Raw genomic sequence first — 13,082 nt, 5'->3', positions numbered from 1 at the left:
CATACTATACATTACTATATTAATTGCAACACTATCCAGCCAATGACTCATGTGTATTTCTAGCTAGCTCTTACATTTTAAATTAACCAATTTCTATTAATCTGTGTATCACCACAAATCTGTGGCTTGCCAGACATCTTTCTCCTTTGAAAGCTACATGGCATCACTTTGACTCTTCCTACTTTCTCTATATCTATATCATCTTGTATCTACAGAGATATTGAGATTTCCCACCTGGATTTTCTCTGCTAAACCATTTACCAAAACAGTTTTATTTATCAACTAATAAAAAGCAACATATATATATATATATATATATATATATATATATATATATATATATATATATATAGAGAGAGAGAGAGAGAGAAACACACCTCACATCATTTTCCCCTTTTCTTTCTAATTAAAAGAAAGACTAACTTTGACATAGTAAAATTACAAATAACAAAACCGTTATCAAGCAATAATTATAGTTATAACATTTCTTTGTGAGTCTAGAGTTTTATATCTAATTTATCTTTTATAATAACTAGGGAAAACTCTAGCTATCTGTCTTCATCTCTTCAAAGACCCAGAAGTATATAATATTACCTAAGTAAACAGGAAATTCATTGTTAGCAGCTTCAATAACTTTAGAATTGACAAAGACAACTTGCTGCCTGGACAGTCACCCAAAGTTCTCCTGTAATGTTGGAGCATCCATCTTCAACATATAGGCCTATAATATCTGGTAGACTTTTCAATGAAGCCGGAATTTGAAGATCTATTTTGCCTTCTATTGTCAAAGTTTGTCACTTGTCTTTTTCTGTGTCCTGCAGAATGTCTGGCAGCATTTTTTTGTAAAGCAGGAACTCTGAAGTACCATCCTCTGAACTTTGGAAAGTTCAGCAGTCACTTTTTTATATGTCTTGACTAGCTAGTTCATACAGTAGTATACCATACAGCAGTCTAGGCAAGAGCAGTTTCTTTCTTTCTTTCTTTCTTTCTTTCTTTCTTTCTTTCTTTCTTTCTTTCTTTCTTTTTTTTAAAGAGCAGTTTCTTACCCAAATGGCTATTCTTGTCAAATTGAAGGGAATTTCTGTAAATGAGTTTCTTCAATAATCATCATCCTCTTAAGTAATTGGACAGTAGCAGACATGTCTCACTGTTAAGAAACATGTAAGTTCTTAAAACCTTTTAAATGCCATATTCTGTAGATCTTTGGAGTGCTGAAAATTATCTGTCTAACTGAAATATATCTCTACGTATCTAGAAAATCTAACTAACATAATTAAAAGTTTGATGAATTACAGATGACTATTTATCTGTGTTTCTTAACTATATAAACTTTTATACATACATTTTTTTTTAAAATTTTTTTATTGATAAAAGGAGGATAAAGAAAAGAAAAAAAAAACAAATTTCCACCTCCTCCCACCAGCCTCCCATTTCCCTCCCCCGCCTCCCACTCTTCTCCCCCTCCTCCCACTCTTCTCCCCCTCCTCCCACCCCTCTCCCCTTCCCCCCACTCCTCTCCCCCTCCCTTTCCAGTCCAAAGAGCTGTCAGGGTTCCCTGCCCTGTGGTACGTCCTAGGTCCTCCCCCCTCCATCCATATCTAGGAAGGTGAACATCCAGACTGGCTAGGCTCCCACCAAGCCAGCACATTGCGTAGGATCAAAACCGCGTGCCATTGTCCTTGGCGTCTCATCAGCCCTCATTGTTCGCCATGTTCCGAGAGTCCAGTTTTATCCCATGCTTTTTCTGGTAACAGTCCAGCTGGCCTTGGTGAGCTCCCAGTAGATCATCTCCACTGTCTCAGTGGGTGGGTGCACTCCTCGTGGTCCCGACATCTTTGCTCATGTTCTCACTCCTTCTGCTCCTCATTGGGACCTTGGGAGCTCAGTCCAGTGCTCCAGTGTGGGTCTCTGTCTCTATCTCCATCCATCGCCAGATGCAAGTTCTAGGATGATATGCAATATATTCGTCAGTATTGCTCTGGGGTAGGGTCATTTCAGGTTCCCTATCCTCAGCTGCCCAGGGAACTAACTGGGGACCTCAGCTTGGGCACCTCGGAGCCCCTCTAGGGTCAAGTCTCCTGCCCACCCTAAAGTGGGTCCCTTAACTCAGAATTGTGGTTCCGTGCTCCCCTATCCAACCTTCCTTTATCCCGATCCTCCTGTTTCCCCAAGTCCACCCTCCTTCCCTTCTACCTTTTCTCTCCCCATCTCCCCTAACCCCCATCCCACCCCACCCCCAAGATCCCACTTTTCCCCCCGGCAATTTTGTCTACTTCCCTTATCCAAGAGGATAACTATATGTTTTTCCTTGGGTTCACCTTCTTACTTAGCTTCTTTAGATTCGCCTATTGTAGACTCCGTGAACCCTATTTATGGCTAGAAACCAATTATGAGTGAGTACATCCCATGTTCGTCTTTTTGGGCCTGAGATACCTCACTCAGGATAGTGTTTTCTATTTCCATCCATTTGCATGCAAAATTCGAGAAGTCATTGTTTTTTACCGCAGCGTAGTACTCTAGTGTGTATATATTCCATACTTTCTTCATCCATTCTTCCATTGAAGGGCATCTAGGTTGTTTCCAGGTTCTGGCTATTACAAATAATACTGCTATGAACATAGTTGAACAAATGCTTTTGACATGTGATAGAGCATCTCTTGGGTAAATTCCCAAGAGTGGTATTGCTGGCTCCAGGGGTAGGTTGATCCCGAATTTCCGGAGAAACCGAAACACTGACTTCCACAGTGGTTGCACAAGATTGCATTCCCACCAGCAATGGATGAGGGTACCCCTTCCTCCACAGCCTCTCCAGCAAAGGCTATCCTTGGTGTTTTTGACTTTAGCCAATCTTACAGGTGTAAGATGATATCTCAAAGTTGTTTTGATTTGCATTTCCCTGATCGCTAAGGAGGTTGAGCATGACCTTAAGTGTCTTTTGGTCATTTGAACTTCTTCTGTTGAGATTCTCTGTTCAGTTCAGCGCCCCATTTTTTAATTGGGTTAATTAGCATTTTAAAGTCTAGTTTCTTGAGTTCTCTATATATTTTGGAGATCAGACCTTTGTCTGTTGCGGGGTTGGTGAAGATCTTCTCCCAGTCAGTAGGTTGCCTTTTTGTCTTGGTGACAGTGTCCTTTGCTTTACAGAAGCTTCTCAGTTTTAGTAGGTCCCATTTATTCAATGTTGCCCTTAATGTCTGTGCTTCTGGGGTTATACCTAAGAAGCGATCGCCTGTGCCCATCTGTTGTAGGGTATTGCCCACTTTCTCTTCAATCAGATTCAGTGTTTTCGGGCTGATATTGAGGTCTTTAATCCATTTGGACTTGAGTTTTGTGCACGGTGATAGATATGGGTCTATTTTCATTCTTCTACAGGTTGACATCCAGTTGTGCCAGCACCATTTGTTGAAGATGCTTTCTTTCTTCCAATGTAAACTTTTAGCTCCTTTATCGAAAATGAGGTGTTCATAGGTTTGTGGGATAAAGTCCGGGTCTTCTATACGATTCCATTGGTCGACTTCTCTGTTTTTATGCCAGTACCACCCTGTTTTCATTACTGTAGCTCGGTAATAGAGTTTGAAGTCAGGGATGGTAATGCCTCCAGAAGATCCTTTATTGTATAGGATTGTTTTGGTTATCCTGGGTTTTTTGTTTTTCCATATAAAGTTGATTATTGTCCTCTCCAGATCTGTGAAGAATTTTGATGGGATCTTGATGGGGATTGCATTGAATCTATAAATTGCCTTTGGTAGAATTGCCATTTTTACTATGTTGATCCTCCCAATCTAAGAGCAAGGGATGTCCATCCATTTTTTGGTATCCTCTTCAATTTCTTTCTTCAATGCCTTAAAGTTCTTGTCAAATAGATCTTTCACTTCCTTGGTTAGATTTACCCCAAGATATTTTATGCTGTTTGTGGCTATCGTGAATGGAGAAGCTTCTCTGATTTCCCTCTCTGCTTCCATATCCTTTGAGTATAGGAGGGCGACTGATTTTTTGGAGTTGATCTTGTATCCTGCCACATTACTAAAGCTGTTTATCAGCTGTAAAAGTTCTTTGGTAGAATTTTGGGGGTCGCTTATGTACACTATCATATCATCTGCGAATAACGAAAGTTTAACTTCTTCATTTCCAATTCGAATCCCCTTGATCCCATTATGCTGTCTTATTGCTATTGCTAGAACTTCCAGCACTATATTGAAGAGGTATGGCAAAAGTGGGCAGCCTTGTCGTGTTCCTGAGTTAAGCGGGATGGCTTTGAGTTTCTCTCCATTTAATTTGATGTTAGCTGTCGGCTTGCTGTATATAGCTTTTATTATATTCAGGTATGACCCTTGTATCCCTAATCTCTCCAAGACTTTTAACATAAATGGATGTTGAATTTTGTCAAATGCTTTTTCAGCATCTAATGAAATGATCATATGGTTTTTTTCTTTCAGTTTATTTATATGATGGATTACATTGATAGATTTTCGTATGTTGAACCAGCCCTGCATCTCAGGAATGAAGCCTACTTGATCATAATGGATAGTTTTTCGGATGTGTTCTTGGATTCGGTTTGCCAGTATTTTGTTGAGGATTTTTGCGTCGATATTCATGAGTGAGATCGGCCTGTAATTCTCTTTCCTGGTTGAGTCTTTGTGTGGTTTTGGTATCAGAGTAACTGTAGCTTCATAAAAGGAATTTGGTAATGACCCTTCTGTTTCTATATTGTGGAATACATTGAGGAGTATAGGTATTAGGTCTTCTTGGAAGTTCTGGTAGAATTCCGCATTGAAACCATCTGGCCCTGGGCTTTTTTTGGTAGGGAGGTTTTTGATAACAACTTCTAGTTCTTCGCGACTGACAGGTCTGTTTAGCTTGTTCACCTGGTCCTGATTTAATTTTGGTAAATCGTATTTATCTAAGAAAGTGTCCATTTCTTTTACATTTTCCAGTTTAGTGGCATACAAGCTTTTGTAGTAAGATCTAATGACTCTCTGAATTTCCTCTGTGTTTGTGGTTATGTCCCCCTTTTCATTTCTGATCTTATTAATTTGCAAATTTTCTCTCTGCCGTTTGATTAGTTTGGATAGGGGTTTGTCAATCTTGTTGATTTTTTCCAGGAACCAGCTTCTTGATTCATTGATTCTTTGGATTGTTTTTTGTGTTTCTATTTTGTTGATTTCAGCCCTCAGTTTGATTATTTCCAGTCTTCTACTCCTCCTAGGTGAGTCTGCTTCTTTTTTTTCTAGAGCTTTCAGGTGGGCTGTTAAGTCTCCAATATGTGCTTTCTCTGTTTTCTTTAAGTGGGCACTTAGTGCTATGAACTTTCCTCTCAGGACTGCTTTCATAGTGTCCCATAAGTTCGAGTATGTTTTTCTTTATTTTCATTGAATTCCAGGAAGACTTTAATTTCTTTCTTTATTTCCTCCTTAATCCAGGTATGGTTCAGTAGTTGACTGTTCAGTTTCCATGAGTTTGTAGGCTTTCTGGGGGTAGCATTGTTGTTGAATTCTAACATTAATCCATGGTGGTCTGATAAGACACAGGTGGTTAGTAATATTTTTTTGTAGCTGTGTAAGTTAGCTTTGTTACCAAGTATGTGGTCAATTTTCGAGAAGGTTCCATGAGCTGCAGAGAAAAAGGTATATTCTTTCCTATTTGGGTGGAATATTCTATAGATGTCTGTTAAGTCCATTTGCTTCATTACCTCCATTAATTCTCTAATTTCTCTGTTAGGTTTCTGTCTGATTGACCTGTCCATTGGTGAAAGAGGAGTGTTGAAGTCTCCTACTATTAGTGTGTGCGGTTTGATGGCTGCCTTGAATTTTAGCAATGTTTCTTTTACATACGTGGGTGCTTTTATATTAGGGGCATAGATATTCAGGATTGAGATTTCTTCCTGATGAATTTTTCCTGTTATGAGTATAAAATGTCCCTTTCCATCTCTTTTGATTGATTTAAGTTTGAAGTCAACTTTGTTAGAAATTAGTATGGCCACACCTGCTTGTTTCTTAGGTCCATTTGCTTGATAAGCCTTTTCCCAGCCCTTTACTCTGAGTAGGTGCCTGTCTTTGTGGTTGAGGTGTGTTTCTTGTAGACAGCAGAATGTTGGATCCTGTTTTCGTATCCAGTCTCTTAGCCTGTGCCTTTTTATAGGTGAGTTGAGTCCATTGACATTAAGAGATATTAATGACCAGTGGTTGTTAACTCCGGTCACTTTTTAAGTAGTAGGGTTTGTGTGTTTCCCTTCTTTGAGTTGCGCTGGTGAAGGGTCTCTAGATGACTGAGTTATTGAGGTCTTTGTTGGACTCCTTGGTTAGTGATTTTCCTTCTATTATTTTCTGTAAGGCTGGATTTGTGGCTACGTATTGCTTAAATTTGTTTTTATCGTGGAAAATTTTGTTTTCTCCATTTATGGTGAACGAAAGCTTGGCTGGATATAGTAGTCTGGGCTTGCATCCATGGTCTCTTAGTTTTTGCAGTACATCTATCCAGGACCTTCTGGCTTTCATGGTTTCCATAGAGAAGTCAGGTGTAAGTCTGATAGGTTTACCTTTATAAGTAAGTTGGCCTTTTTCCTTTGCGGCTCTTAATATTCTTTCTTTATTCTGTATATTTTGTGTTTTGATTATTATATGGCGAGGGGATGTTTTTTTTTGATCCAGCCTATTTGGGGTTCTGTATGCCTCTTGAACCTTCATAGGTACATCCTTCTTCAGGTTGGGAAAGTTTTCTTCTATAATTTTGTTAAGTATATTTTCTGGACCGTTGAGCTGCACTTCTTCTCCTTCTTCTACTCCAATTATTCTTAGGTTTGGTCTTTTTATTGTGTCCCATATTTCCTGAATGTTTTGTGATGAGAGTTTGTTGGACTTGCTGTTTTCTTTGATCAGTGCGTTTATTTTCTCTATGTTATCCTCAGACTCTGAGATTCTTTCTTCTATCTCTTGTATTCTGCTGGTTATGCTTGTTTCTGTAGTCTCTATTCGTTTACCTAGATTTTCCATGTCCAGCCGGCCCTGTGTTTGTGTTTTCTTCTTTGCCTCCATTTCATTTTTCAAATCATGAACTGTTTCCATTATCTGCTTGATTGTTTTTCCTTGCTTTCCTAGGGTATCATTCACTGATTTACTCAATTCCTCGAACTTTCTGTTATACTTCTCATCCATTTCTATAAGGGCATTTTTTATATGCTGTTTAAGGGTGTCAATCACTGTCATGAAGTCAGTTTTTTCTCCTTCTTCATGATTAAGGTGTTCATGTCCTCCTGTTGTGAGGTCGCTGGATTCTGGTGGTTTCGTGTTGTTCTTCAGATTGTTGGGTGAATTCTTGCATTGGCGTCTCCCCATCTCTTCCTTCCAATATTCTCCTATGGATCTTCTTTTACAGGATCAGGTCTTCTTGCCAACTGATGTACCTTCCAAGTGATGTCACTCCCCCGTGATGTTTCTCCTGGAGTCCAGTTCCGATCTCCTTGCTTCGGGTTCAGTCCCAGCGCCCAGGCAGGCTTAACAGGGAGGCACTCTGCTCCAAGAAGGGAGGGATGGAGGGAGACAGGGGGTAGGGGGATCTGGATGTAAGCTGGATGGGATAGGAAGAGAGAGGAGGTACCGGGCAGTGTAGCCCTGTACGTTGATCAGGAAGTGTAGACGGGCTGTTCCCGGGTGCTGCAGCACTCACTCACCACAATGATGTCTCACTAGGTGCCCTGATGAAACTCCGTGCTGCTTGGTTCGCTCGCAGACAAAGGGCCCACCCTGCTTGCTGCAGGCGGGCTATGGGGACAAAGAAGCCCCCGAGCTCCCCTTTACCCTATGCTTGGGGTTAGGACCCAGCGCCCAAGCAGGCAGAGCAGGGAGGCTCTCTGCCACCAGGGAAGGGAGGGGGGAGAGAAACAGAGGGTGGGGGGATCTGGATGTAAGCTGGATGGGATAGGAAGAGAGAGGAGGTACCGGGCAGTGTAGCCCTGTACGTTGATCAGGAAGTGTAGGCGGGCTGTTCCCGGGTGCCGTAGCACTCGCTCACCACAATGATGTCTCACTAGGTGCCCTGATGAAACTCCGTGCTGCTTGGTTCGCTCGCAGACAAAGGGCCCACCCTGCTTGCTGCAGGCGGGCACAATGATGTCTCACTAGGTGCCCTGATCGAAACTCCGTGCTGCTTGGTTCGCTCGCAGACAAAGGGCCCACCCTGCTTGCTGCAGGCGGGCTATGGGGACAAAGAAGCCCCCGAGCTCCCCTTGACCCTACGCTTGGGGTTAGGACCCAGCGCCCAAGCAGGCAGAGCAGGGAGGCTCTCTGCCACCAGGGAAGGGAGGGGGGAGAGAAACAGAGGGTGGGGGGATCTGGATGTAAGCTCTATACATACATTTTTAAATGAGCTGCATAAACATAATACCTTAAACAAGGGTAGAAATATATATGTATATATACATAGAATGCCAAAATTGACCTTAAATTTGTATCAATAGAACAAGATCCATAGCAATTCAAAGTATTAATTTCTACATCATATCCCTCATTTTTTCTAAAAAAGAAAAAATTTACTGTGACCATATAGCAATTTATAATTTAAATGAAAACAAACATTTGTAAAAAATCATTTTGGGTGTTTGTTCTTTTTTCCAAAATGCTTCCTGATGTTTGTTGGGGAAAAACTTTTTAGGTTCATAAAGACCTATCAGGGGTCTTGTTCCATCAAATCACATTAGTCTGAAAGGACAGTTTCCCATCTTCTGTGGAAACAAAAGCAAAACCTCTTTTCCAAAGTAACATATCCTTAGATTCAAAGACTGGAGTCAAGAAACCCTTAAAACATACATATTTGTTTCATTTAGCAGCCCAATGAAATGTCTTTCTGTACTTAGCTTATTCACAGTAAAAAAAAAATAATAATAGTATACATAATCCAGACTCTCTGTATTTTCCATCTTTAGGTGGCCTTTTTTTTTCACTATTACTTTTTGATATTTAGTTTACTATCTTTACTCCTTTAATCTATGGCTGTCTATACTCCTTCTTTCTTCCTTAAGTCCATGTACATGTATGTAACATTGTGACCCATTCAGAGGTCTTTTATTTTCTGACTCTTTATTTATTACATATCACTAACCATTTTCTGACCAGGAACACCTTTTTTTTCTTAAATGCTAAGCAGGGGTGGCTAGGACCAACCCGGCAGCCCTACCTGTTTGCTCTGCCCCATCTAAAATGGCAGAGGTATGTTTACTGCCTCTTCTAGCCATGCTCACCACCCCAGCTTTAGGATGCATCAGGTCTATGTCACCAGTAAGTAACTCGTAGCATGCTGCCAGAGTTCATGCTGCCAGCTTGAACTAGGAAACCATCTCTCAAAGAAGTCCTGTAGCCTTTGCTGCTAATGCTGAGACAGGAATCCTTCTTGTAAAAGAGCCATGCCTCTGCTTGCTGCTAGCAAATGAAGCCTATCTGAAAAAAAATGCTGCTACCAAGAATTCATGTTTAACTCTGTTCTTGTCTGTCTAGAAACATTTTTTTAAAAAAGCTATTTTAGACTTTATGTGGAAATTCTTGTCACACGTTGGCACCATTTGCTAACGGAGATTGCTTTTTTGTTTCTGGCCACCCAGACCTGATATTAATTACAACACCATTAAGTAAAGGACTCATGTGTATTTCTAGCTAAGTCTTACATTTTAAATTAATCAATTTCTAATTAAGCTATGTATCGCCATGAATCTGTGGCTTACCTCGGGTAAGGTTCTGTTCTAGCATCTTTCTCCTTTGGCAGCTACATGGCATCTCTTTGACTCCTTCTAATCTCTATATATCCCTTTTGAGATTTCCCACCTGGCTTTACTTTGCTGAGCCATTGGCCAAAACAGCTTTATACTACTACTAATAAAAAGCAACACATATATAGAAGGACATCCCACATAACCACACTCTTAGAACATGCTGTCTATCCTGTTCATGGTCTTAACAATTTCTAATAGCTCCTCACCTACAGATAAAATTTGGTGCCCAACCCCCTTCTCTATACTGGTATTTGACTGACTTAGGCTTGCATAGACTTATTCAGACTGTTATAACACTACTGCTCTGAGTTTATATTACAGCTATCCCACTACACCCAGAAGACACATTTTCTTTGTAGTCATCTTCCTTTTATGTCTCAACCTCTTTCCTCCTATCTTTCCACAGTGATCCCTGAGTCATAGGAAAAGAAGATTTGGTATATATTTTCCATTTAAAGTTGAGCATTCTGCAATCTCATATTCTCTTCACCTTGAACAGTAGGTGTCTCTGTGTTAATCTTAATCTATTACAAATAGAAGCATCTCTGATGAGAAATAAAATAAAAATTAACATATGAGTTAATAATAACTCATTAGTAATTAGTTTAATACAGTATCCATTTAGCAGTTTGAACCAATAGATTCTCTCCTAAAGACCTATGGTGGTCACAGATTCTTGAGCAGATGATACCAGATATCTTTTTCAATTTACCGAAATATATATATATCCATTTCTTAACATATTGATAGTTAAAATGCTAACATGTGATACTTAGTTGCTATTTAACAAATTATTTTAAGTTTCAAGACAAAACTTACCACTGATTTAATATGCCAATATTATCAAGATGGTTCAGTTGGTAAAGTTCCGATCCTGAGTACCCTAATTAAGTTCTTGGGAAACACATATTGCAAGAAGAAAACCAAATTTTGCAAGTTGACCTCTAACCTCCACAAATCACATGGTACATGTGTGGTCACATGCACAGGAAATAAATAAATAAATGTAATAAGAAAGATTATATAAAGATTTTATTGAGCCGGGTGGTGGTGTCACACCTCTTTAATCCCAGCACTATGGAGGCAGATGCAGATGGATCTCTTGTCAGTTCGACAAGAGACCAGCCTGGTCTACAAGAGCTAGTTCCAGGATAGGCTCCAAAGCTATGCAGAAAAACCCTGTCTCAAGAAAACAAAAACAAAAAAACAAACAAAAAAAAGAATTCCATTGAGCAGACAAATATGAAGTATGAAATCCATTAAAAATGTTTAAAATAATATTTCCCTCAGAATAATGTGCATGATCACTCTTAAAGATTTGTGGAAAAGTTTAAAGTAGTTATATATAAAGATTAATATAAATTTAAATAGCTAGAATATTTAAATAGTGAAAGAAGAATGACCTTTCTAAAACATGAAATAGAAAATCTCATTTTTCACTAATTATATTGTTGAGTTTGTTACTAAAATGGGGCTCAATGTTTAGATTTTAAATAATAGCTAATATTCTTGTGTTTAATATGTAGTTTATATCTTAGTTAGGGCTTCTATTATCTACAACAATGCTTTATAAAGTAAAACATTTAATTGGAGTGACTTGCTTACAATTTCAGAGGCTCAATTCATTCTAATTGTGGCAGCGAGCATGGTGGCATGCAGACAGATATGGTACTGGAGTAATAACTGAGAATTCTATATCTTGCAGGAAACAGGAAGTCGACTGAGACTCTGGGCAGTATCCTGAGCACTGAAAATCTCAAAGCTTTCCCGCACAGTGATGCTCTTTCTCTAACATGGCCTTACCCATGCCAACAAAGCTACTGGTCCTAATTAGTGTCACTTCCTGTAGGATTATAGGGACCAATTATATTCAGACTACCATAGTATACAGCGTGATACAGAAAGTGTGGGTTCTTAGGGAAATACCATACCCATACCCATTTAAGCTGTTTCTGGTATGTATTGAAAAGGCAGAGTGAAATTGGTCACAGTTATGCATGTTTCCCAAATTTTATTTAGAATTTGTTTTCAGTTTACTTTATAAAGCTGTCTTGAATTTTGTCACACATGAGTCCCTGTAGAAAATAAGTTCTATTTGTCTCAATGTTAATTATGTCAGCTCAGTTTATAAAGTTAGAAGAAATTAGCATGACCATAAGGAAGAGTGTCAGAGCAATCCCAGCAGTTCATATACATATCTATTCTACACAGAGTAGTCCTCTGAAAAGCATTTATTCCTATGCTCATTCTATGACTACTTACTTTCTAGAAACTCATGTAAGAGTTTATCATTTAGCTATTTGCATATAATGTTCATTACACATTGAAATTAATTTACAATTTTAGGTTGTGTATTCTCCCAGCTTGTACCCAACCAAGGTGATTACCAGTTTGTTACCATTAACTCGCAATCGTGTTACTCTTGAATTATGTATGACTCTGTGTATAAGCCCAGGCCATTAGGAGGCGCGCTGTGAAAGCTAGCAGGCTACAGGCTTGATTCCAGTCGCCTTTCCTGAGCTCCTGTAGCTAACTTGCTCGCAAAGGCTGGGAAAGATGGAGCTTGTGCCCCCCGTGCTGGGGTGGGGGCAAAAAGAGCCCCACGTTGGGCGCCAAAATCTATCTGGCGTAAATGAATTCAGACAGATTGTAATAATATATACAGCTTTAATGGGGAAATAGACTTACAAAACCACAAGTTCCAGCAAAGAACAGGGAAGCAGAGAGGCCAGCAGGCCAGATTTATGTGTAAACATTAGCCTGAGGCGAACACGTCCCCTAATGGGCTGGGCTTATGTCTACAACTCTGATGTTGAGGCAACCATTTATGGACATCTTTCATTTTTCTGATGCATTTTGAAATCTTTTCTTTGGAGATGGCACTCATTTGAGTGGACAAATGTTGGGTTATGGGGAGGCGGGGAGAGAACATGTCACCATTGATCCCTAGAGCAACTTCTCACACATTGTAATTACCTGATATTGACTTTGTAGAAAAAGCCATTCACTATGTAAAAAAAAAAAAAAAGAGCCTTCTCATTGACTGTTCTCATATTCAAAATTAGACTTTCATTCTTAGCAGTCAGAGATTTGCACTACTAGATGACATTGACAAGTCACTAGATAAAACCACATGACACAATTTGGTTGTAATGGAGGAAAAATGAGATTGTTTGGGTAAAAAGAACAAATCATTTAAGTACAAAGAGCCTAGGAAATAATATTTATGCCTTAGTAATCCTCACTCTTGCCATGAACATAATTGCTTTTATAATTAGTAGAATAATGAAATGTAATAATTGAACAATATAATAAAAAGCTTATA

The sequence above is a fragment of the Microtus pennsylvanicus genome, chromosome 8 (genome assembly GCF_037038515.1).
Source record: "Microtus pennsylvanicus isolate mMicPen1 chromosome 8, mMicPen1.hap1, whole genome shotgun sequence".
In the NCBI taxonomy this organism is placed as follows: domain Eukaryota; kingdom Metazoa; phylum Chordata; class Mammalia; order Rodentia; family Cricetidae; genus Microtus; species Microtus pennsylvanicus.
The sequence above is the reverse complement of the archived record's forward strand: the minus strand, read 5'-3'. Positions refer to the sequence as shown.